This window comes from Chinchilla lanigera, unplaced genomic scaffold, assembly GCF_000276665.1.
Source record: "Chinchilla lanigera isolate Chin_1 unplaced genomic scaffold, ChiLan1.0 scaffold00027, whole genome shotgun sequence".
Classification (NCBI taxonomy): domain Eukaryota; kingdom Metazoa; phylum Chordata; class Mammalia; order Rodentia; family Chinchillidae; genus Chinchilla; species Chinchilla lanigera.
The window spans coordinates 13,113,217-13,137,274 of NW_004955428.1; the positions used below are offsets into that span (position 1 = coordinate 13,113,217).

General features: G+C 43.6%; 1 long non-coding RNA gene across 2 annotated transcripts in view; it reads right to left on the reverse strand.

The window, feature by feature from the left end:
* Window positions 1–340: 340 nt before the first annotated feature.
* LOC102003471 overlaps window positions 341–24,058 on the reverse strand; it is a 64,961-nt gene continuing 41,243 nt past the window's right edge. For both annotated transcript variants that reach the window (XR_001234449.1, XR_261299.2), the window contains one exon: window positions 341–2,146. This is a non-coding gene — a long non-coding RNA (uncharacterized LOC102003471). The remainder of the gene's footprint in view (window positions 2,147–24,058) is intronic.

A 24,058-nucleotide genomic window follows, 5' to 3' on the forward strand; every position in this document is an offset into this window, starting at 1 on the left:
ATGCCATTAATTTATGACTTTCCTTCTACAGGCTTCACCAGGGTAAACACAAATAAAGAGATTAGTTATTAAACCCAGAAGGAATTTGAGAGCATGACATAAAATTTTAAAAGGTTATATACTGGGGAAAAATAATGTAAGAAGTTAAGGCAACAGAAAATTAGCTGCTAAATCTTTGGAATAATGCATTTTTACAGGTTGTTTTTAATAATCCTCACCATACTGTACTTTAATCTGTGATTCTCCAAGCTAAGCTAAGTAACTCCCAAAGGAAGCAGGGCAAAGGCCTTTCTAAGCAGTCTAAATAGGTTTTTCCAACAACAACAACAACAAAGCCAAGTCTTTTCTTCCCTGAGTTTGTATTTTCTTTATTACTTTTGCTCCCCAAACCCACAGGGAATGAGGAGTGCAGATACTGACTCTTTCCTGTCTACTTTCCCTGCGAAAATCTGGAATGAGATTGGAACTTTGGTTCTTAAGAATCAGCCCAAACAGGACTATTTTCCAGCCAGCACAGGAAATGCAGGAAGGGCTTTGTCTGCATATTCCAGCTCCTGCCCTTAGAGTGGAAGGAATTGGTGATGCTATTCACAATCCCTTATCCTCGGTTCAAAAATCTGAAAAGGCTCACAATCAAAATGTTTTCATATATTGGGCACAAAAACTCTTTTGGTGGCAAAATCTGATCTTTTGACCAGGAAGCTCTGTGTAGGTCTTACTGATCTCAGTTCCCATGACGATACATATACATTTTGCAGTAGAAATGTGAATGTATTTGTTTATAGAGTACTGACCCAGACTCCATTAGAAATATTATATCTGTAATATAGATCATTTGACCTTTCCAAATCTGAAAGATTCTGATTTCCCAAACCTAGCTGGCCCCCTGGGTTTAGACCTAGAACAGCGGGATGGTCCTACGTGTTGTGAGGTACGAAGATGTCTGAAAAGAAAGGACTCCAATTCTGGCTCTGTAAAAGGAAAGCGACTTTGGGTCCGGATGGGAGGAGTGCTTCAGGTGGCTGGGAACTCAGAGGGAGCTGTGGGCAGCACTGTCTGTCTCAGGATGAGGAGCAGGGCACCAGGACAGTGAGTGACAAGAATCAGTCACCAGCCACACTTCCTGGCTGCCTGCCATACTGCCTGAGGCCAGTCTAAGCACACAGCAGAGGGCTGTGCCACACTGGTCCCACTGGAATTCTTATCTCAGACCCACTCCAGAAGTCTCAGCTACATCTTTCTTCATTTTCACTCTTTCACATCATCTCTCGACTCTAAACAGTTCTTCCTCTATTCCTTCCTATCCCACATTAACTGCCACTTAAAATTCACGTGTAAGGTGCTTGGAAAGAGTAAAATGAATTTGTTCCGATTTTACTTTGCTGGGAGCGGGGCTGGGGGTTGAACTGAGGGCCTCACCTTGAGCTACGTCCCAGCCTTTTTTAATCTTTTGTTTTGAGACAGGGTCTCACTAAGTTGCTCAGGTTAACCCCACACTTGCCTTCTCCTGTCTTGGCCTCATAAGTAGCTGGGATTACAGGCACATGGTACCGCACCTGGCCTTACCTGCTTTTTTTTTTATTGTGATTTCAGACTACCCAGGTTCAAGTCATGGCTTTGCAACTTCCTAGCTATGTGAATACAGGCAAGTTCTTTCACCTCTTTGTGCCTCACTTTCCCTATCCATGAAATAAGGATAATTATACCCATCCCTGATAATTCTTGAGAGGATTTAATGAGCCAGTATTATGTGAATTACTTAGAACAGTGCTTGGGAAGCAGCCAGTGCCCCATAAATGTAAGCTATTATTTGTGCATGTCTTCTAAATGAGCTCCATATAGCAATGATAAGCCCTTTTTCCTTAAATAAGCAAGTTAAATAATCTAAATAAAAAGGAATTTAAAGTTTTGTGTAAATTCCTTAAAGCAAATTTCCTAAGATGTTTCCCTAATGACATTTTTTCTTCAATAATTATTTGCTACAGATAAAGATATAAAGGATCAAAAAAAAACCCAAATAAAATCTCAATCAAAACCTAAGGATGAAGTCACAATGTGCTTTCATGATACTGACAGCTCTAACATTCTGGTAGTATCCACTGTTCATCCCCTCCTCTGTCCTCCTCTTGAGAATTTGCTTTACAACCTAAAAGAGAAAATGAAAAGAGGGTAATGAATCTGTTTTCATGAGAAACCACTTTGAAGATATCAATATGTAATACAACAAGCATTGTTAATTTCCTACCACTTTGTAACTCTGTATTGTCTGTACTGTTCTTCTGCTATTTTGTAAAAGGTTGTCTGTCTGTTAATGTTTTCTTCCTTTTATTTTTAAAATTAAAACAAAAAGAAAAGAGAATAATTAAACATCTGATATACAAATTTGAAAATAAAACTATCAAGCCCTTGCAAGAGCTTGACAGTTTTATTTTGATAGCAGGAAAATCCTTCATAGCAGGAAAGTCTTTCATTATTATATGCACAGTTTTCTTTTCAGATTACCTGTAAATATTAATGTAAATAACATTAACTGGATGGTCCACTTAATAATGCACAGAGAAGTTAATTCTCCACTAATTGAAGTTGATTATTTAAGTTTTATGACAAGAAAAGAAATTTTCCCAAAGATACATCCTTCCCTGCTGCCCCTCACACTGTTCCCTCAGAGTCAGACCTTGGAGATGTCTCCAGACGTTGCCCCGGTCATCAAGAGGAAACCTGTCCGGGTTGGTATTGTGAGTCTCCCCACCAGTGGGTTCAGAACCTCCAGTTGTATTTTCACTGCCCTGGGTCCGAGGCTTTACGGGGGAGGGCTGCCGCCAGCTACCCAACATGCTCATCCACTCCTCTCTCGCTCCCTTCTCTGACTGTGGAATTAATGTTGGGGCTGATAAAACTTTTTTCCCAGGGTTAGCCCTAACCTAGACCAACCCATATCTGTCTCAGTCAAATTCACCTCCATCCTATTTTATTTATCAAAAAAGTATTTGCCAAAAAGAATGTCCGACCTAAGGAGGAAAAGAAATCACAGCTAAGTGGAGGTTTAAAGCCAAAGAGACTTGAGATTGAGAAACTGCCAGTTTGTGTTGCTCTCTTACTCATAGGAGGGCTTACAGCACCTGAAATCATGCCAGGGGTTTGAAAACGAAAGCCTGCAGGCAGAAAATGATGGCTCCTGACGGCAAGGATCAGTCATGTGATGGGCCGAGAGGTTCCGTCACTGCCTCCCTCAATCAGAGCTGGGAGACGGAGCTTAATCAGTCAGATAGCATCCACAGAGGCTTCGGGCCGCAGAAGCCAGCTGCAGCAATTAATCATTTAATTGCTTTCGGATTCACTTTCAATGTCTTTTAAAAAGATATTAAAGAAAAACATTATTGAAAGATATTTTAGACTATTTAATAAAGCTCCACTATCCCCGTTGTGAACCAGAAAATAAATGGATCTCGAGCCCAGCTCTGTTCAGTGCTTTCTTGGCCAACACTTACTTATACCAAGGAAGGCGTGACAGTCTCCTACTCCTGGCAGGAGAAACAGCGTGGATAAAAGCACTCAGGAAAGAAAGCACGGGTGAAAAGAGAAATGATTGCTTGTCTGAGTTTTTGGCTAAAGAGCAGGATGTGTGACCAGGACAGAGGAGAAAGCCTGGAAGCTAGCAGACTGCATCTCCGAGGCCCTGAGTGCCAGCATAAGAAGCCTGGACTCAACATGTTGGGCGCTGGAAGCTGTTGAAGTTTTCTGAGCAGAGAAAACAGCACGATTAGGAAATAGCATATACTGTGAGGTCCATCTGCTGTGGGTTTTAATTCTGGCTCGTTCCTCGTTATCTAGCATGACCTTGGGCAGACTGTGTTGCCTTGGGGAGTGTCCCGAGCTGTACAGTGGAAATAGCAATCCCATTTCCAGGGTTATGCAAACATTAGAAATAGCGCAGGAAGCACCATAACCCCAGGCCCTGGCATGGAAAAGGTACCTTTCAAACGTGTTAGCTGTTCTTCCTGCCGTGCTCTGGGGGAGACAGGCAAGAGGGCGAGAGAGGAGGAGGGAGAGAGTAGAGGTCCAGGACGAGGTGGGGAGGGTCTGGACTAGAGAGACAGCGGGCGAGGAGAGCGGCAGAGAGAAGACATGCGGACGCCGCAAGGCAGACCCCACGGAATGGAGCCTCAGGAAGATAAACCTGCCCAGAGCCTTCTGATAATGACGGGACATGAGCAAGGGCGGGGAAGCCACAGCAACTCCAAGAGTGGCTGAATAAGAGCCACACGAGACAGACACAAACATGTCAGAACATGCCAAACTGAGCCTGCATTTCTGGCATGACTGCAGCACTAACCCAAATTCTGCACTGGCTTTCACCGTGATCCAGCTGCATTGTTAGAGCTACCTCAGAGAACAGCTCTCGGGTCCGCAGAGTCGGTGTCTTGGCTTACGAAGTTACCCGGCAGTGTATGCCCGGCCTGTCTTTTTCCCAGAGCCTCGCACCGTGACTTGCCTCTTCCATCCGCTCCACCATGGACAGCCAGCCACAGCCAAGGTGTCTGCGACTAGCTGCTGTCCTCTCAGCACAAATAACTGCTGATGCGCTCCTGGGTGGTAGCAGCCTTCCCCACAAGATGTGTGTCTTGGATAATAGGTAGAGAAAGACCTGGCCTTTCAGAACAGGGGGGCAGCAACTAATAACTCATGGCCCCTGACATTTTCATTAGGTACTATGTTAGAAGTTTCTTCAGGAAGCAGCCTTAATAATTTTGCACCACTCTGGTCAGAGCGGATTAATATGACCTGTACTTCGGAGCCTCAGCCCCGTGGCTAGCACAGGTTTCCACCTCATCAGGGTCGGCCGTGGGTCCCAGCCCTGTCAGCTCCACAGAACTCACAAAGGAGTCAACCTGCAGCCGTCCCAGTCAGGCATGTGCCTGCCAGGACACACAGTGGAAACTTTATAGCACATATAAATGGACTTTAATATTGCAAGATACCTTTGGGGATGTATGTCTAAATTGCTAGGACATGCAGAAAGGCTGACAAGCCACTTTGTGCCTTTTTGGAGGCTGCCCTGGTGAAGCGCAGGACTGTGCTTCCTCCACTCACTGCCTTCCCCCTGGCCTGGCAGCAGTGCTGTCTCCTGAGCTCTTTCACCAGCCCTTGAGAAAGACTACCCAGGAATTTTGCTCTTTTATTCCTCTCCTCTTCTTTCACTAACATTATTTTGCTTTGAAAACACTAAACATCATGTTGTCTTTATTTCATCATTAATTTCAGGCCAATTATCCAAGTGTCACACTGACTCATCTCCAGCTAATGTTGTACTTGTGTAACTTGGCTGGCTGCAAAACACCAAAACTCAAAATGCAGTGTTTTATAGGTATTAAAATTGCCTCACACTTTACAAAGACAAGTGAGATTTGAGGAAGTGATGACAACATGAGGCCAAAGGTGGTTTAGAAGTCAACTCTGGCCTGGGAATATAACTCAGTGGCACAAGGTCCTGAGTTCAATTTCCAGTACCAAAAAAAAAAAGTCAACTCTTCATAGATGGAAAAGGGTTCCTTCAGGGTTTTTCACAGTAGTCTTTACCCAAAGGAAAAATATTCTTCTGTAGAGTGCAAGTCTTTCTCTGTATCCTACTTGCTCTTGTCTCACACAAGTGGAAACTGATATCTATGATTCAAGTTTGTACATTTTTATCTCTGTGTCACATAATATTAATGATAAAAATCTAATATTCATTGAATGCCACTATTTCTTCTTTGTCACCACTGCATGAAATAAGGTGATATTATTACTTTGATCTAACACATGAAGAAACTAAGCTTTAGAGAGTACACTAGGGTTCTCCAAAGAAAAAGAACCAGTTGAATAGAATATGATAGATAAATAATAGATAGGTAGATAGATAGATAGATAATAGATGAATAGGAGACTAAAGGGCAAGTCTTTGGTGTCCATGGTTATGGAGGTTGAGAAGTCCCATAATAAACTGCCTGTAAGGTGGAGACCCAGGAAAGTCAATGATATAGCTCGGTCCAAGTCTAAAGCCCTCAGAACCAGGAAAGCCAATAAGACAATTCTCAATCCAAATCCAAAGGCTAGAGGATCAAGGTACTGGTACAGTCCCAGAACCTGAAGGCTGGAGAACTTGGAGTTCTGATGTCCAAGGCAGGAGAAGCTCCAAAAGAAAGAGCAAATCAACCTTCCTCTGCCTTTTTACTCAATTTGGGCTCTCAATCGATTGGATGGTGCCAGCTCATGTTGAGTGAGGGCAAATCTTTCTTACCTAGTACACTGATTCACATACCATTCTCTTCTGGGAAGTCTTCACAGACACCCCCTGAAATCATGCTTAACCATCTCTCTAGGTATCCTTTAACCCACTCAAGTTGACACCTCAAAGTAACTACCATGGAGAAATTAGTTTCCAGCTAAGTTCAGACAGCTGGAAACCATGTAAATCAGAACTTGAACCCATATTTCTTTTATGTCAGATTCAGATTTTAAAATCATCATAACTTACTACAACAATGGCACAAATTATATTCCAGTGGCACTGACTAGAGACTTCTGCCTGATATCCACAATAAAAAGAGAGAAATAGCCTCAATACTTACTACTATGAATTTGACACTACACACTTATGAATGTATAATGACCTCTACTATTTCAGGGAAAAAAAGGAAAAAGCAGATCCACCCCATGATATTTATTGACTTCCTACTCTATAAAAGGCATATAGCTAATTAATCAGGGAATGGGGGAGAAGTGTCAAGAAGAGTTAGATGTGGTCCATTTCACAAGGCACCTACCATTTAGCTAGGTAGACAAGCCATAAAATTATGCAGTGTGTGCCCTTAAGATGATGGCAGAAAAGGCACTGCAAAGCTGGACAAGGTTAATTGGAAGATTAACAATATAGAATGAAAATGCTAGAGTGATTTGGGTGTGGGAGACTTCTCTCCAAACGTGAGTACTCAGGGAAGATGAGCAGAGAGATGGGGCTCAGGGTAGGAAATGAAGCAGGGGACCTTGACGAGGCTGGACATGGCTGGAAAGTGGAAAAACCTCCAGGAGAAGCGAGACTCTTTGGAGTAGGTAAAGATCAGTCTTGCAGTGGGCAAAGACCAAAGATCAGTGACAGACAGGGAAGGGCATAATATTCTGGTGAGTCTGCTGCAACAAAAGTCTACACATCTTCTCTTGTGGTCAAAAGAACTTATTCAAGAGAAAATTGAACCAGATATAATATGATTTATATTTGTGTTTTAGAAATTTATTTTTGTGTTTTTAATTAAAAGCTTATTTTGTCTTTGAATTAATATACCAGATTTTTAACAAAAATATCAGGTTCTGTGTGTATTAAACTGCTTATTTGTCTTTTATGTCCAACAATCTGGTTACATGGTTTTCATTTATTTATTGACACACAATAACTGTACATCCTTATGGGGTACAGTGTGATGATCCAATACATGTAGACATTAGATTAAATAAGAGTAGCTAACATCTCTACCACCTTCTATATTTACCATTCCTTGGAGGGGATAGTAATTCAGAACTCTCTTTTCTACTTTGGTTTATTCTATACAGCATTGTTAACTATGGACGCCCTACTGTGCAACAGAACATTATTCCTCCTACTACTTACAGTTTTGTACTTCTGTACCAACTTCTCCCCATCTGCCCTCCCCCTCCAGATTATTCCTGATAGCACTGTTTAAACAAACTTTCTCTAGTCAATAAAAGTCAAATAAATTTACCTAAATGGATCTTTCAGAAGTAGAGGATATAAATATGAATAGATAATCATTTACATAATATATTCACACAGTGGGAAAGTAGCCCATTAAGTGCACTGGTTCCCTAGTGCAAAGCTCTCAGATTCGTGTTTTCCTAGCACATTTTACACACAGCAGTCCAGACCACAGGGGCATTAGTTTACAGGTGATGCCTATGGTACTTTGGCATCACTGGTCTTCAAAAGCTCATGGCTCTCCCCCCAAAGTTGGTCTTAGCAAGTTCAGAGTGAATTTACAAACTTAAAAACCTGGCTTTTGTTACCTAAGATACTGGAGATGCAGCCTAAAAGATAAGACAAAGGACCGCCAACAGCTCTCCACATATAGTCCTCCTTTGGGGCCTAACAGTATACTGCATATGAAACTCCATAGCGCTACATCGTAAGCTGATAGTGTACCCATTACGCTAAAAGCTTACCTACATGATTTCACTTATTGCTCATAAGCAGACAGGAAGGGAATCCTTATGGTATATCCATCTTACAGATAAGGCAATGCAGGATAAGACAGAATAATGTGCCCCAAAGCCACACAGCCAATGACCTAGGCATCAGAGCAGGGCTTCAGTCTTCCATGATCCATAACAGTGTGTTTGGATGGAATTCAGAGTGAACCCAAACAGTGAAAACCCAATGACTTGCTAATATGCACTGAATTGTGTCCTCCCAAAGTTCACATGTTCAAGTCCTAACCACTAATGTTACTGTATTTGAAGATACTGTGGTTCAATAAGGTTATAACATAGGATAAATCCTTAATCCAGTAGGACTTGTTTCCATAAAAGAAGATGAAGAGACAAGGGCACTTGAGACAGAGAAAAGACCCTGTGAGGATACAGCAAGAAGGCAGCCCATCTGCAAGCCAAGGAGAGAGGATTCAGGAGAAACCAAACCCAGCAGCACCTTGCTCTTGATCTTCCAGCCTCCAGAACCATGAGAAATAAATTTCTATTGCTCAGTCTGGAATGTGTCATGGAAGCCCTAACAAAATAATCCAAACACCTGCAGCTCTTTCACATGTAACTTCCCAGTGCTAGCTAGATCTCTCATCATTCTCCTATAATGCCCTTGATCCTCACTGTCTTAAGCAACTTGAAATCTAGAGGAGCAGGTTTCTAAAACAGTGGTCTACTCTTCTTAATTGTCACAAAGACCTGTTGGAAAGCTTGGCCCTAGAACACCCTGAAGTTGATCTAAGGCAGTGCATTTCAGACTCCCCACAGTGAAGGACCTGTTTCCCCCACTCCTTTGCTAACAGATACATGGTCCTACTATACATATCTGGTAGGCAGCTCCAGGTATAAGCAGCTTGCCACAAAAGTGGAACATCCTGCTCAATAGAATTTTCTCATTAGATGCTCGGATGGCTCAGTGATGCTTAGCATCCAGTTCTTGGGAGTAGGAGTCCTGATAGGTAGGATTTGCCAATTTGCACGATAAAATGTCTCCTAGTATCACCGAGTTTGAGCTACCAGTGTGGAGTTACTGAGCCTCCGAAGTGGGAAGAAAAACTCAATCAATTCTGTGCAGCTAGTGTCACCCACCTCTAGCACATCATTGCAACAAAGTGCAATGCTGGCAAGTTTCTAAAGACTTACTGGGGACTTCTGTACTTAACCTCTTTGCACATCACACATTACACAACACTGACCTAACTGCCTTATGCTTAGGAGACCCCAAAGAGGCCCCCAAACGTCCATTAGCTCATTATCTTATTAGGATACATTCCGGACTCACAAAGTTATAAGAAAACATTCCAGAAAGGGCTCATGTACTCATAATTATCCATGATAAATGGCACAGCCTCTGCTCTTGTCCTGTCTTCCTCTCTCTACTCTCCATTGATAAGTGCTGTCTCAAAGGCCTTCTGTCTCTTTCACTTTCCCCCTTCCCTGGTGCTCCCTTTCCTAAAGGACTATAATTCCTTTCCCTTCGCCTCTCTTCAACAGCATAGTCAAGCACAAACTTTCCAGTGGTCAACTCACTCTCTCCAGCAACTTAGCTTTATTGTGATGATGAACCCTGCTCTTTGTTATAAGGAGCAAAACGGGGTAAACTCACTCATGCAGCTTGGGAGTAAAACCTAAAGCAGCCTCTAAGCACCTGGGGATTAAAGGCAGATAGTGGAGGGTTACTTTAGCCCTCTTTATCCTGGTTTTCCCAGAACCAATTCAGCTTTGTTCTTTCTTTTTTCAAACACAGAGCGAGCCAGCAGTAGAAGAGCCAAAGCCTGTGGCACACAGACAAAGGAAACAGCAACTGGAATGGGGAGTGACCGATGCTGACATCCAGGCAAGAGGTAATTAGGGCTGACCTTGAGAGCTGGCCATGAAAGTAAGAATGAAAACATAGACAAAAGCCATAAGTCATATTGTGAAGTAAGATCAACAAGATTGGACCCCTGATTAGAGACGAAACAGCAAGGGCAGGGGGAAAAGATGGTGCAAGGTTTTGAATGCTGACTGCAGCCGGATGAGTCATTCTGGATTCAGCTCCAATTGAGTTACTCAGATGAGAAAAAGCCTTGGGTGGCTCCCAGCCCACTGCACAGAATAAAGTCTGAATTCCTAGTGAAGGACTGCCTCAGCTTTGCCCCATCTCATCACCGAGCTTGGACTAATTCATTCACCCAATAAACATTTACTGAACAGCTACTGTGTGTTTTTCTGGATGAAGGATTCAAAATAGAGAAAAGGCACAGCTCCTGGCTTGAAGGAGTTTAGAGTCTGGAGAGGGCACCGTCCAGATAAATCAGTGTGCGACACCCTCACGCCGTCCCCGTGCTCTCTTTCCTTGACTGAGTGCCCACTACACAGCAGAGCTGCTCTCAGCCCTGGGCCTGGTCCAGACCCGCAGATGTATTGATCTGGGATTGTCTGCACAGAGTGCTGAGGCCATGAAGGACCACAGAAGCGGGAGACAAAAAATGGAGATGAGAGTCAACTGCAGACTCTTGGAGTCATGCCGACATTCTCAGGGCTGGGAATTGGGAGAAGAGCCAGACGTGGCCACAGGAGTAACCAGAGAGGGAAGAGAAAAGCAAGTCACGTGACCAGGGAGGCAGAGGGCTTCAGGAAGAAAGGAAGACTCCGAACAGCGCTTAATGCCGAAGAGAAGCGAGGAGATAGAGGGCTGAGCCGGCCACAGCCGCTACTCATTTCTGTTGCTAGATGGCGAGGATTAATGCACAGACTGAAAGAAGAAAGATGAAAGAGGCATCACAAGCAAGGAGCACTTCATAAAAGACCTGGACAATGAGTAGGGAAGGTGCCGGATTCACAGGCAGGGGTAGAAATGTTGGTTCTGGGGATAAGAGAGACCGTCTTGCCCCAAAACTACACAGAGGAAAGGCTAGATGAACCCTGGAGATGGAGGGCTCCGGGGGGCCCCAGGGAGGGTCTGCAGTCCACCTGTCCCCCATTTGAACTTCAGTTCTACCATTTACTTTGCAAGGTGTCAAGCAAGAGTTCTAGTCCTCTAACCCTTAGCTTCTCCACCTAGAAAGTGCCTTTCTCAGGGGGTTGTTGTGAGGATAAAGGGAAAATATATGTGCAACCAGCCTTCCCCAGCCTTCCAGCCTCAGAGTCACAGGGGGTCACATGAACAAGTTCTCCGGGTCTTTGCCCTCTGTTCACTCTTCAGCTCTCTGCAAAACACTCTGGAAAAGCATCCCACTGTGCTCCAGGGGTCAGCCAACCTTGCTGACCCTGAAATGCTGCAGCTGAGGTCCTGGAACAAACAAGATGCCAAATCCAAACAGCACCATCAAGTATCAGATAGATTTCCTGGAGCAGCCTTTTCAGTTTTTACACAGAACCCCTTCATATGCGCGTGTGCGCACACACACACACACAGAAAGAGAGAGAGAAAGAGAGAGAGAGAGAGAGAGAGAGAGCTACAATTCCCAGCAATTGAGACCTAAGTGACATGCACCATGCTATCCCAAATATTCTCCCTCCCCTCCCATGGCCAGCTTTCAGTCACACCCCAGAAGGCCCTCTATCCTTCATACAAACACACTCTTGGCAGGACCACCCTGCTGATTTTGCTGGACACCCCCTGAATCAATATATACCAATCTCAGTCTAGGCTGACAAACACACTGGCACAGGGCAGGACATATACAAGTGAGCTCCCTTTTCCCCTGCCTAGGCTCATGGCCGTGTTTACACCTCTGAGTTGGGATGTCCCTTCTCCCATCCTCAGTCACATCTGGGTTTGACCCAGCTGCACAAAGACTTGCTAATACTGTACAGAGGGTGCACTGGTAAATGTTCGAAAGCAGTCCTCTGGGAGAAAAAGCCTGATAGGTGGTGTTTGCTAATTGCCCTGGTGTAAGCACTCCCACCATGGCCAATTTCAATAGGCCGCCACTACCCTGGTTCAATAGGCACCAACTACCTGGCAAAATTCCCTTAAGCTGCTGTGAGATCTCTCCACTCAGCAGGTTACCCAGAAGTCAGCAATACCATAGTAAAGCAGCGGTGCGTCCATTCAATAAAGCCCTTTGCATGTCCAGCCACTACTTTGATAAAACATCGTCCTACCCCAACTGCATCGGTGGGGATTAGTCACACAGGCACCAAGTCTCCTTTGGAGAGCTCCATTCTTTTCATGTGATTTGGGAAAGGATTATATTTAAATGACATTTTGTCATTTGAGGGAAACAGACACACCCCGACGGGTGAAATCTTAGGGATGATCACTGAACAAAAACACTGTCACCAAGTAAGTAAATAGTGACAAGTTTATAAGATGCTGTTGGCAGTAGCTGGATTTCTCAGTACTGAACACTTGAGTTGGGCATGGTGGGAGCGGCTGGTTAGCCATTTGTCAGGCAAAGTCAAAACAGCCCTCCAGCTACAGCACAGACGGCAGACTGCAGCTCATCACCATTTTATTTATGACTCTTAATTAGCAAGAAAAAAAGGAGGGAAGAAGTTCCCAGCTTGGGATATACATTTTACACAAATATAATTTTGCCCAGAAGTTATCTTTGTCAAAATAGCTTAAATCCCCACTACCCTGAGAGCTAGGTATTACAGCTACATGTTAGCAACAGGAAACTACATCCCGGAAGGTAAATGTAGTTATCCTAATTTTTCCAGTGAAAATTCAGAGAGGCCCAATGGTTTTCCCAAGATAACACAGCTACAGAATAAAGAGCTCGGACTTGAACTAATCTTCAGATTTGAATGCAAAGACTCGCATCACACTTGGCATAGCGTAGTAATAGTCTGTTGACACTGACTTGGATTAAAAAAGTTGGCTACAAAACTGATTACATTTGAGGATAAACTTCTCAATCTTAAGGCTATAGCTGTATTTTTTAGGGACAGGGGAATTATTGAATGTGTGAGGAACACGGGATGACTTAGAATCTGGGTTCTTATGTTGTGACCAGTGGAGTCTAATCAGTTCTGGGGTAGGCGGTAAAGACAAGACCCCCACAGCTGAGGAGTCTGAAGGTACTCCGCTCTGCGGAGGAGGACTCTTCACCACAGGGCCGCCCTCTGTGAGGTACAGGAAGCAACAGAAACATGAGCAGGCCAAGTGACTACAAACACGTCTGATGACTAACATGAACTATGCACTTACAGGTGGCATTTAGCAAGTATTGCAAGCGATTGCTTCTGATAGCTGATTTGGGGAACAGAAAAAAAGTTTTAATAGCATAACTTATCTTTGTTACAGGTTTATTTTGTTTTTTGATTCCTGTGACCTCCACAGGATAAAACGTTTATGGTTACTCCCTGCCTTGCTAAAGAATGAACTTGAAGACAGTAATCTCCAAACCGTCTGTGGAGGGGTGGTAGGTGCTCTGCAGGGCCCTAGTATTTCTAGATCTCCTCCTCTTCCCAGGACTGTACATCTCCATCTCCCTGAGGTCAAGCACAGCCACACGACTGGCTTTGGCTAATGAAATATCAGATATGACGCATGTTGCTACTGAGTGGAAGGAAGACTTAGGTAGTTAGCTCACAATCATCCGTGCCCCTCTCCCCTCCCGCTCTGACCCAGCAGTGTATGCTGAGTGACAGACTGTCTATAGATTGATGCTGAGTGACAGACGGGCTGGTGATTGAGTCCCAGAGCCACTCTGCCAAGCGGAATGTCCACTGAGCTTTGGAAGCTGATGTTACTGCAGCGTAATTTTGCCCATCCTAATAGAAGAGAATACGTTACTGGAAAGGCCTAACTGGAGAAAAAGTAAAGAGCATGAAGAAAAGCCTGAAAACTCCTGGACATTTTGAATCCTATGGGAAGCCAAGGGCACTGCACTCCTGGAAACTCAGTGTGTAGGGTGTTACTTTCCCTCAAATGGGCAAGAGAAGACTAAAGTTGGAAAACTGGTCCAATGAATCTATACCTCAGGTTTCCAAGATGACTGGAAAAGATCTAGTTCCTTCAAACTTAATGAGTAATCTCCTGAGCTGAACATGCAACTGAAATAAGTCAAATCAACTTAACAAACATCCACGAAGTACCTATTTCTTGTACAGTGTTCCCCCTTACCCAAAAGGGATACATTCCAAGACCCTCATTAGATGCCTGAAACCAGCAACCATCCCAGGTCCTGTATCTCAGCACTGTGATATCACAAAAGTCAATCTGTGAACTGAAATGGTTGCTCATTCATACCAGGATGGACAGGGTATGTAGCCTAGAGAAGGGGATGATTCATGTCCTAGGCAGGATAAAGTGAGACGACACAAGATTTCATCATGCTACGCAGAGTGGCATACAATTTAAAGCCGACAAGTCATTTATTACTAGAATTGTCTATTTAATATTTTCTGACCATGCTTTACCACAGGCCCCTAAAACCACTGGAAGTGAAGCGATGGATAAGGGATCCACTGTACAGCACTGTGTTAGACATTGCAAGGAACGCCTGTGGGGCTAGAAGCCCCTGCTTTCTTTCACGGAACTTACGGTCTAATTGTGAGAACATGAAACATCAAATACTAACATTTTAAAATAACAACTTCAGGTAGTGATGAATGTTATATCACAAAGCAGCACAATCAGTGGCCAAATTCACTATCTATAGAAATTCATACAATTATACTAGAGAGATTCAAAGGCCTCTGAAAACCTCAGTATAATTTGTTCCCTGCTTCATCCTTACACACAGCTACTGCATTCCTGTCAGTGCCTTGAGACTGAGAGTGCCTACGAGTAGAAACGATGGAGTGGAGGCTCCAACTTGGGGGCGAGAGTCCTCAAGCTCGGGCTGGCCTGACTGGAAGTAGCCAGAATCCAATAAGCTGCCTCATGACGCCTATGTTGTTTTGCCACATGCTCCCAGTGTAACAGGGAAAGAACTAGCGGGAGACAAAGACCAAGGGCAAGAAACTGAGAAGCCATGTGGCCCTTGCATCTCGTGTGTCTCTTGCCCCTGTTCCAGGTGGCTTGGCTGTATCCACCAGGGATGTGGCCAACCCACTGGGCAGCAGACGCGGAGCTCGTTGCTACATCCCTCTGGATACCTAGCGGTGGCTTCTAGAGGTACCACGCGAGAATCTGTCTTTGCATTAAAGCATAAGTTTTGTGACCATATTAAGGAAGATTTGGTTATAAAAAGGAGACTAGGATCTAATCCAAGCACTCCCTTCCTCTAGCCTGAACAAATCTATACTGCAAAATTATACGACATCATGGTTCAAAGAGGGCCCTGTACACCTTCCTTCAAGTTTCTGGAATCAGTGAGGACTGGGCATAAATTACCACCCTTAAGTGTGTTCTCCAAGCTGCAGGACTGAATTCCTGCAAGTAGGAGAGGCTAAACCTTCATCTCTCCCTAGGGTCTGAGCAACCCATCAGGGTAACAATACCTGGACACCAGGACATCCAGCGTCACTGAGCTTGAGAGAGCACTGCTGCTTGGAAAAAATGTCCGAGTCAGTGCCTACCACGCCCACAAACCTCCTGAAAAGAACAGCAGGTCTTTCCTGAAGAGGAAGCAAGGGCAGCCATCACAGACTGCCGGATCCCTGGAGATGCTGGTCAGCAAAGCTCCCTCCAGACAGACAAGAATGGTGTAGTTAACTGAGCCGATGAGGCTCCTTTTCCTCCCTCTCACTCTCTTCTTCCTCTCTCTTTTTTTTTTTCCAGTACCGGGAATCAAACTCATGACCTTGCACTTGCCAGGCAGGTGCTGTACCGCTGAGCTAAATCCCCAGCCCCCTCTTCTTCCTGTCTCTGACCAGGGAACATAGTCATTGAGTTGTTGGAAGTAGAAAAGATGTATATACAGAGCTCACATGCGATATATGAAAACTATGGGACAGAACGTCCAAGCAAAGACGAAGCTGAAGAAATAAGCTAACGGAAGGTGCACAAAGCCAAAGACAGGTGACAACAGTGGTGGACACAGTAGCCAAGACCCTATGTTGGATAGGGTGGGGGTAGGAAGACCCCAGGCTGAGCTGCACTGGGCCTGACACTGCTACTGAACCTAGCTCCAGTGTCTTGTGACCTCCTGGATGCTAGTTTCCCACGAGAGGGCTTTCTCTGCGTCCTGCCAGTTAATCTCATCGGCAAGGCTGCCTCAGTGGGTCCTTACTCCTGCCCTCAGACCTCCTGGCATACAGAAGCCCAGGCTCCTCAGGGGCCTGGATGCTGGGCTGTCTGGACCTGACTCTCCCTCACACAGTCCCCAGATGCTTTGCACTGCATGCACTGACACTTAGCAGGGCAGGTTACACTGCCCCTTATCTGTGCGGGCTTTGATGCTGTCTCAACAGCTATTTGTTCTGTGGAATATTTTTAGCATGAGATTGGTACTGGAGGAAGGTGGCACTAAAACGGCTATGGGAAAAAGAAAGCGGTCCTCAGTAGAGACCATGTCGCATTCTCAGGGCTGTGTTAAGTGCCTCTCACACAAACATGCTCAAAAAATAATTGCCAGTAATACCATCTTAATCCCACCTTCCTGTGTTTACAAAAGACAAGTACAGGGACTGGAAAATGAGGTCTCAGGGGATCCCCAGCAATTGAAACTCTTCCTTCTTCCCTCAGGGAGCAAACCAGGGAACACATAAAAGTCCCCATGTGGTCTTCATAGGAAGATGTCACAGAGGACAGTAAATTTCATGGGGGTTAAAAAAAAAAACCCTTTTCAAATCCATTTAAAGCAATCCATGCAGCTGTTTCCTGAACTCTCCACAAGAACTGGGTGCAGAATGCTGTCTCCCTTCCTTCCTCCCCTCCCTCCCCTCCGCCCTCCACCCTGCCTTCCAGGTGACGCCATGACAGACCTCTGCTGGGAGCCGGTCTGGAGGGACACAGCCGCCCACGGAGCAGGCAGTGCTGCCACCTCTTGGACAGTCAGAGCCAGAGCATGACTCTGTCCCAGAAAGGATGCATTTCAGTGATATTATGAAATGTTAACGGGCAATCTGTTCCGAAATAATTGCTCAGTGTGTTGGCCTCCTTTTCCGTTTTAGAATTTCAAAGGCATTGCAGGCCAAAAGCAGAGCCAGCCTGTTAGTGGTACCTACGCTGATTAAATCCAGCCCGTCACAACCGTGGCTGCACAAAAGCTCTTTTTCTCAATTAATGAAACACAATTAATGGTATCATTGAAAAACTCCTGCCACTTCAATGTAGGGCTATTTAGAGCTTCACGTTAGAGCTGTGTGCAAATTTTAAGATATGCATTTTCTATAGCTGACACAATTAACAGTACCTAATCTCTGGGAGACGCCCAATTTTTGACAGAGAGAAAGAGAATCTTTACCAGAAACGTATGTAATAATGACACCCTTCTTCCCTGTTACTCCCTCCACATGCTCGGGTGCGTGCGCGCGCGCGCACACACACACACACACACACACACACTCACACACACGCGGGTTCACACAGGCTCACACAAGTGCACCCCAGCTCAGCTGTGGTTATTCAGCAGTTACAATGCCTCTCTCCCCTGTGGGGAACCTCATCTGTCCACACTAAAATATCCAGGGTGTTCTAAAGTAGGATACACATTCCAGGGCTTTTATTGCAGGATAACCCTTTTTGAAATATTTATATTGATCAGCCAAGTTCCTGAGAGGAAATAGGTTGTTTCTCTGATTCTCCCAGGTATAGGTCATTTGAGCAGTGGGGTTGTCATTTTTTTAATCTCTGCATTTCCCTGTGGATAGTGAGAGGATTTAAATGGCAACATTAGCTGCTTTAGGCTAGATTTTCAAAGCTACACCAGGGGAGTTAAAAGCGCAAATCCTGTTATTGTTACAGGATTAATGCACAGAAGTCCCCGAATACCACTTTGGAAATGTAGCCAAGGAACATTATTTTAATGTACTGTGTGTTATTTTTAGATCTAGCTATAGCCCAATTATCAGCTGGTGTATCAAAAATGAGACAAGACAGATAGCTGTCTTTAATCCAAAAGTCTAATGAGGATTTTGCTGTTTGTGTTTTCTCACCACTTAGAAATCTGGATATTTGGAGGAAAAAAGTAAAATAGAAGCTATAGCAGCTGCCTCCTACCTGCTCTGTTGCTATAGTGGCTGCTGCATAAAGTATTGGCTCTATGGAATATTTTAGCACCCCTGCATACCTCAGGGGAGGCAGGTGAAAAGGAAAAGGGTCATCGAATCATGGGGGTCTCTTGACCATATTAGAAAAGGCTGCAAATCAACCAAAACATGCTCACATTTCAGAATAGTAAGTCAGGGCTCCTGTCTCCGTTCATTTCTTTTTCTGCCTTTACAAATCTCAGATTGTTGTTCAAAAATAACGATCAGCAAAAGGTCTTCCAATTGGAATAACTTTGCTTCCTAGTTGCCCTGTGAGCATCAGACAACATTTATGAAGTCTCTAGATCCCCTCTGTTGGGTTTTATAAAGCTGGGCTTGTCGTTCCTTTTGGCCTCTGAGTATTCCCGTAGATCAGAGACGACCACATCCCCGTCTCTAGGTTGCCTCTGCGCTGCTACATGATGGCCCCAGAAGAACACCTGCCTTTCATTTAGTGAAGAAATGCTCTACACCGGTAGTTCCTCTCACTGACATTCAAAACCCCAGACTATACGTTACCTTAAAGGGGGGAAAGGGATTGAGAGAGTGGTAAAGCCTGTCCTTACCATGAGCAAAAGCCTAGATGGAAGCCTCAGAACCAAAAACAAAGTAGTGTACCACAGTCATCCTTGTATATTCTTGGGAAATTGGTTCCAGCTCTACTGACAGACACTAAAGTCCACCAGTGCTCAAGTACCCCATATAAACTGGTGTATGTGCATAAAACCATTGAACATCTTCCCGTATACTTTATGCTGCCTCTAGATTACCTAATACAATGTACACGCTATGTAAATAGTAACGGGAAAGTCTGCACATTCTCAGCACCCACTTTTTATTTCTTTGTTTGTTTTTAGTATTTCCAGCTGGAGGTTCACTGACGCTGTGGGTGCAGAAGCTGCTGATGCTGAGTGCCAACACTAAAGGCCAAGTGCGTTTGCTCAGCTCTGCGTCCATGTGTGAAAAGGTAGGTGGGGCCCCTTCCCACTTCAATATACTCTGGAGTTTCCCTGTGTCAGCAGAAAGAGTTTCACGTGGATCTCTTCCTCCCTGGCCAGCAAGGACTCAGGACCTCAGAGCCGTCTCAGCAAAGAACACTGAGCCCCTGACTTTACCTTTTTTTAGGAGCAGCTATGAGGATGAGGTGAGTAACTTCGTAACTGAGTACTTTTAGAAGAAGTCTTTTGCACAATACTTGGCACAATGTATTCTCCCCTTAGTTAAGGAGGAAGCACAAATCATTTTTCAATTCATCTCTTATATATGTGCAGTTCTCAATTTGCCACTTTATTTCTGTAAATTCTGCATGATCGCAAGAGCAGCGCCATGACAAGCCTCGCTGATGCTTGTGGCAGGTACTTGATGTGTGTTTAATGTGGAGCCGCCTCAGGTTACATGTCAGCTTTTCCCGTGTATCTGTTCACAGAGATGGAGCTATAAATAGGACTGGAATGAAATACTCTATTTCAGTTTCTGGGGCATTGTTTATGTCATAACCACAACTCATCTGTGTTTCTTCATCTCCAAAATGGAAGTTATTAGATCTTAGATATTCAAATCCCAGGAGAATGCTCCCATGTATAGCATTGAAAATTATGAAAATAGATTAACCAATAATTCTAATGAGAATTCTTATATTCTCATAATGATATATGTAATTTTTGTGTTGTATCTACTGTTGGTTTAACAATAAATTGAGTAGTTTTTCTCAGAACACTTATTTACGAACAATTAGGATGTTTTCATACACCCATATTTTACCAAGAATAAAAACTTACAATGCAGCTGGTTTCTTGTTCATTCCATGTATCTTTGGGATAAACATAAAATGAATAAACACTGAATCCCTACATTTGAACTTCAGTGTTATAGATATAACCACAGGAATCAAAGAGCTCGTTATCCCATCTGTAAAATGGAAAGACTAAGACAGCATTAGAGAATTGTTATAAAGATAAAGTGAGACAGTGTGTGGGAAAGGCCTCTGAAATGGCTCCCATTGACTAGATTTTCATCCTCAGTGTAATCCTTCCCTTATGTATAAACCAGTGAGTAGAAGATGGGATGTCACTTCTGTGATTACTACAAAACACTGACTTCTGTCTGGCTCATGCTCATTCTCGCCCTCTGGCCTGTGAGATACACAAATGGTAAGTGACTGACTTCCAGTCAACAGCTTGAAAAAAACTGAGACTTTTGCCCCCAATAGCCCAGGAGGAACAGAATTATGCAAAAAGCCTTACAAGTGAAAGTGAAGTCTCCCTTGTGAAAGATCCTGAAACAGAGGGGCCAGTCAAGCCATACCAAGATTCCTGACCCACAGAAACTGACACATAATCAGTGTTGTTTGTAAGTCACACTATTTTTGGGTAATTTCTTACACAGCAGTAGGTAACTAATACAAGGACTTATTGAATCATGGCTATTTTAAAGTATGCAGTATATTGAAGCCATATTATTTTATGGGGTTATAAATGATAGTGGACTTATCTACAAGGCCAGAATTTTAAAGTCTGGTAAAGAGAATCATAAAGAATTGTCTTTACTAAGAAGAAGAATTGACCAGTTAGTCAGTGAAAGGAACGGCTAGGATGCACTCTGCTGACAATCTCTTTTCTAGTCCTGTGTGGCATCTGGCACCAAGGAGCAGTGGTAAGGGAATGTCTTTAATTACACAACTTGTAGGCAAAAGTATAATTATATTCACCACTGTTGAGAACGGTTAAAATGGCAATGGTCTCCTGGAACCTCTTCTGTAAAACAATGGGACACATGGCTATTTAGTATGAACCCTGGCCTCGCAGAATTAAATGATTCCCTCAGCAGTCCTATTTTGAAATGTTCTCATTGCCTGCTGCAGACAGTTGGCTCTTAATTCATTTTATCAAAGCACTTTCTGTTCCTTGGATAAGCGGAAGTACATAAATTTCAAGTGCCATATTACCATACGTGCATGGTTCTGTTTGGGCACAAGCACGTTGTTCTTGTCATAAATTCTGACTCAGAATGGGAGCTTAGGATTTACCATCACACTCTTTATAGTTACAAGATCGACTAAACTGATTACAAGAAGAAATATGTAAGCTCTGAAACTGTTCACACCAGTGATGTGGTTCAGTAGCTTGTAAAAGTGGCAAATAACAGCAAGCCAAAAGAAAGAAATTTCAGGAAAGATGGAGGTTTTAAAAACACAGGGTGAGCTGTGTTCAAAACCCAGGATTTCGGACCCTTGGATACTCTTTCCACTGCCTATATTGAATAGTGGCTCTTGGAAACTTGGTCCCCGAAAGCCTTTCCTCATCCTACCAAAGTTTCCAGGACCCCTCCCAGAAGGGTGGCACCCCAGTGAGGCCCAGGGAAATGGAATACTCTCAAACCCTTGAAGTCTTCAGCTAGTAATTGTGTGTGTGTGTGTGTGCATGTGTGTGTGTGTGTGTGTGTGTGAGAGAGAGAGAGAGAGAGAGAGAGAGAGAGAGAGAGAGAAAGAGAGAGAGAGAAGGAGAGACAGAGACAGAGACAGAAATAGAGAGAGAGACAGAGAAAATATGTTGGGTTAGTTGATTTAGTTTACCATGGAGCTCTAGATCCCAGTCAAGAGGGATTTAGAGCCCCGTGGTGAACTTCTTTTTGTCTTTTTCTAATCCTAAAGTAGGATAACTCAGCCTACAAACTGGAAGGCCATGTAGGTAGATCAAAAGTATGAATCTCTGCTTCATTATTTACCAGCAGTCAGATCCTGAACAAATTAATTTAATCCTCTTAGCCTCAGTTTTCTCACAACTAAAACAGAAATGATATCACCTCTCTCATAAGGCTGAGGTGGAGATTTCATTTGATAATCCATACAAAGCACTTAGCACTGTGTCTGACATGTAGCACCCAGTGAAAATGTAACCAATGTCACACCCTTCCCAGTATCAGATCGGAAGGTGCACCATGTCAACCTGTCCCACCTTGGTCCCATGGTCAAGATGATGTCTGCTTAAATCTCTACTTAAATCACCATTTTTCCTTTGAAAGAGACTAATACTTTACAGAAAGGTATTCATAGATTAAGTCAAAATACCCAAATCCTTGTGAAACTTTCACTTATTAATCTTAGCATCCATTGACAACTTTAGACAGAATTAGCCATATCTGTGAAAGTTACTACATAATGATTCCTTATTTCTATTATTCCTCCTACATTTATCAGTTGGCATTCTATAGTAAGAAGAGCAGTACTTTTTCATTTGTTCATTCATTTAATTATATCAATTTGGACTCACTGATTCCAGTTTTACTCACTGGACTGTAATACACTATTATCACTTTTTTTTTATTTTAAAGAGAAAGAAGATACCCAGAAGGGGAATGGCGGGGTCAAATGGGATCTCTACTACTGGTTTCTTAAGGAATCTTCTCACTGATTTCGACAGTGGTTGCGCCAGTCTACACTCCCACCAACAGTGGAGAAGGGTTCCTTTTTCCCCACAGCCCCTCCAGCATTTGTTATCGGTTGATTTCTTGACAATAGCCATTCTTGCTGGGGTGAGATGGAATCTCAGTGTGGTTTTAATTTGCATCTCTCAAATGACCACTGATGTTGAACAGTTTTTCATGTATTTTATTTGCCATTTGCATTTCTTCATCTGAGACATGTGTATTCATCTCATATGCCCATTTTTGGATTGAGTCTTTGAACTTGGGGGGGGTCTGATTTTTTTCAATTCTTTACATGCTCTAGATATATGTCCTTTGTAGGGCTGGGGATATAGATCACTGGCATAAGTGCCTGTCTGAGATAAGCCCTTTGTCTATGGGACAGCGGGCTATAATTTTTTCCCATTCTGTAGGTTGTCTTTTCACTTTGTTGGAGATTTCTCTTGCCGTGCAAAAGCTTTTTATGCTTAAACTGTCCCTAATTTCACCCGCTAAAGATCCTGTATTATTCTGAAATGTTTCTGTCCTTCACAGTCATTGCCTTATTTTCCAGCACAACATGTTCCAGGTTTACCTCATACTTTCCAAGCTCCCATGGGGAATTAACCATTAGCTATTTATCCAGGGATCACTGGTTTCTTTTCATTAAAGATGATATTTAGAGACCAATGTTGTATTTATTGTTACTCGGGTGTTACTGGTCCTACCCGTCAGTGGACAGGACTAGGAGATATGTATACTTACATAGCACAGGAAAGCACACACAATTATACATCTATAATCATGTAGGGGAGGGAGAGGGGGATTTTGGGGATGCTGATGTCTTCAATTCCAAGACAATTTAAGAGCTCCTTCTATGTGGAGAAGGACATTCTTTAGTTATTCTTTTGTGTATTGCCTGAGGCCTGGCCAAGCCATGATTGTTGGGTTCTGGAGGAAGTCTAGCATAAGCATAAGCCCTGGGGTCAATACTAGATGCTTTGCTGAGATATGCGTGAAGGAAGATAACATGATGGCTTACTGGTCGGGTCGCATTTCTATAATTGAGTTGGCTTGCCCTTGCTAAAACAGTTGATATCCTCCAATTCCTTGGCTGCCTTCTTGATGGATTTTTGAATAAAAGGTTACTGAAGATGGTAATCAGGAGTCAGTCAGTCCTAGAGGCTGCTAGCACCTGATCACAGGATTCTGGCTCTCTTGGTTTGATTTTTTCTTACTTCTCTTATACATCTGCAGGCATCTAGTTCAGGGGATCTGTCCACCCTGGACAGAGTCGGATGAGAAGTCTGACACTGCTATCCTTTCCCCTTTCTGT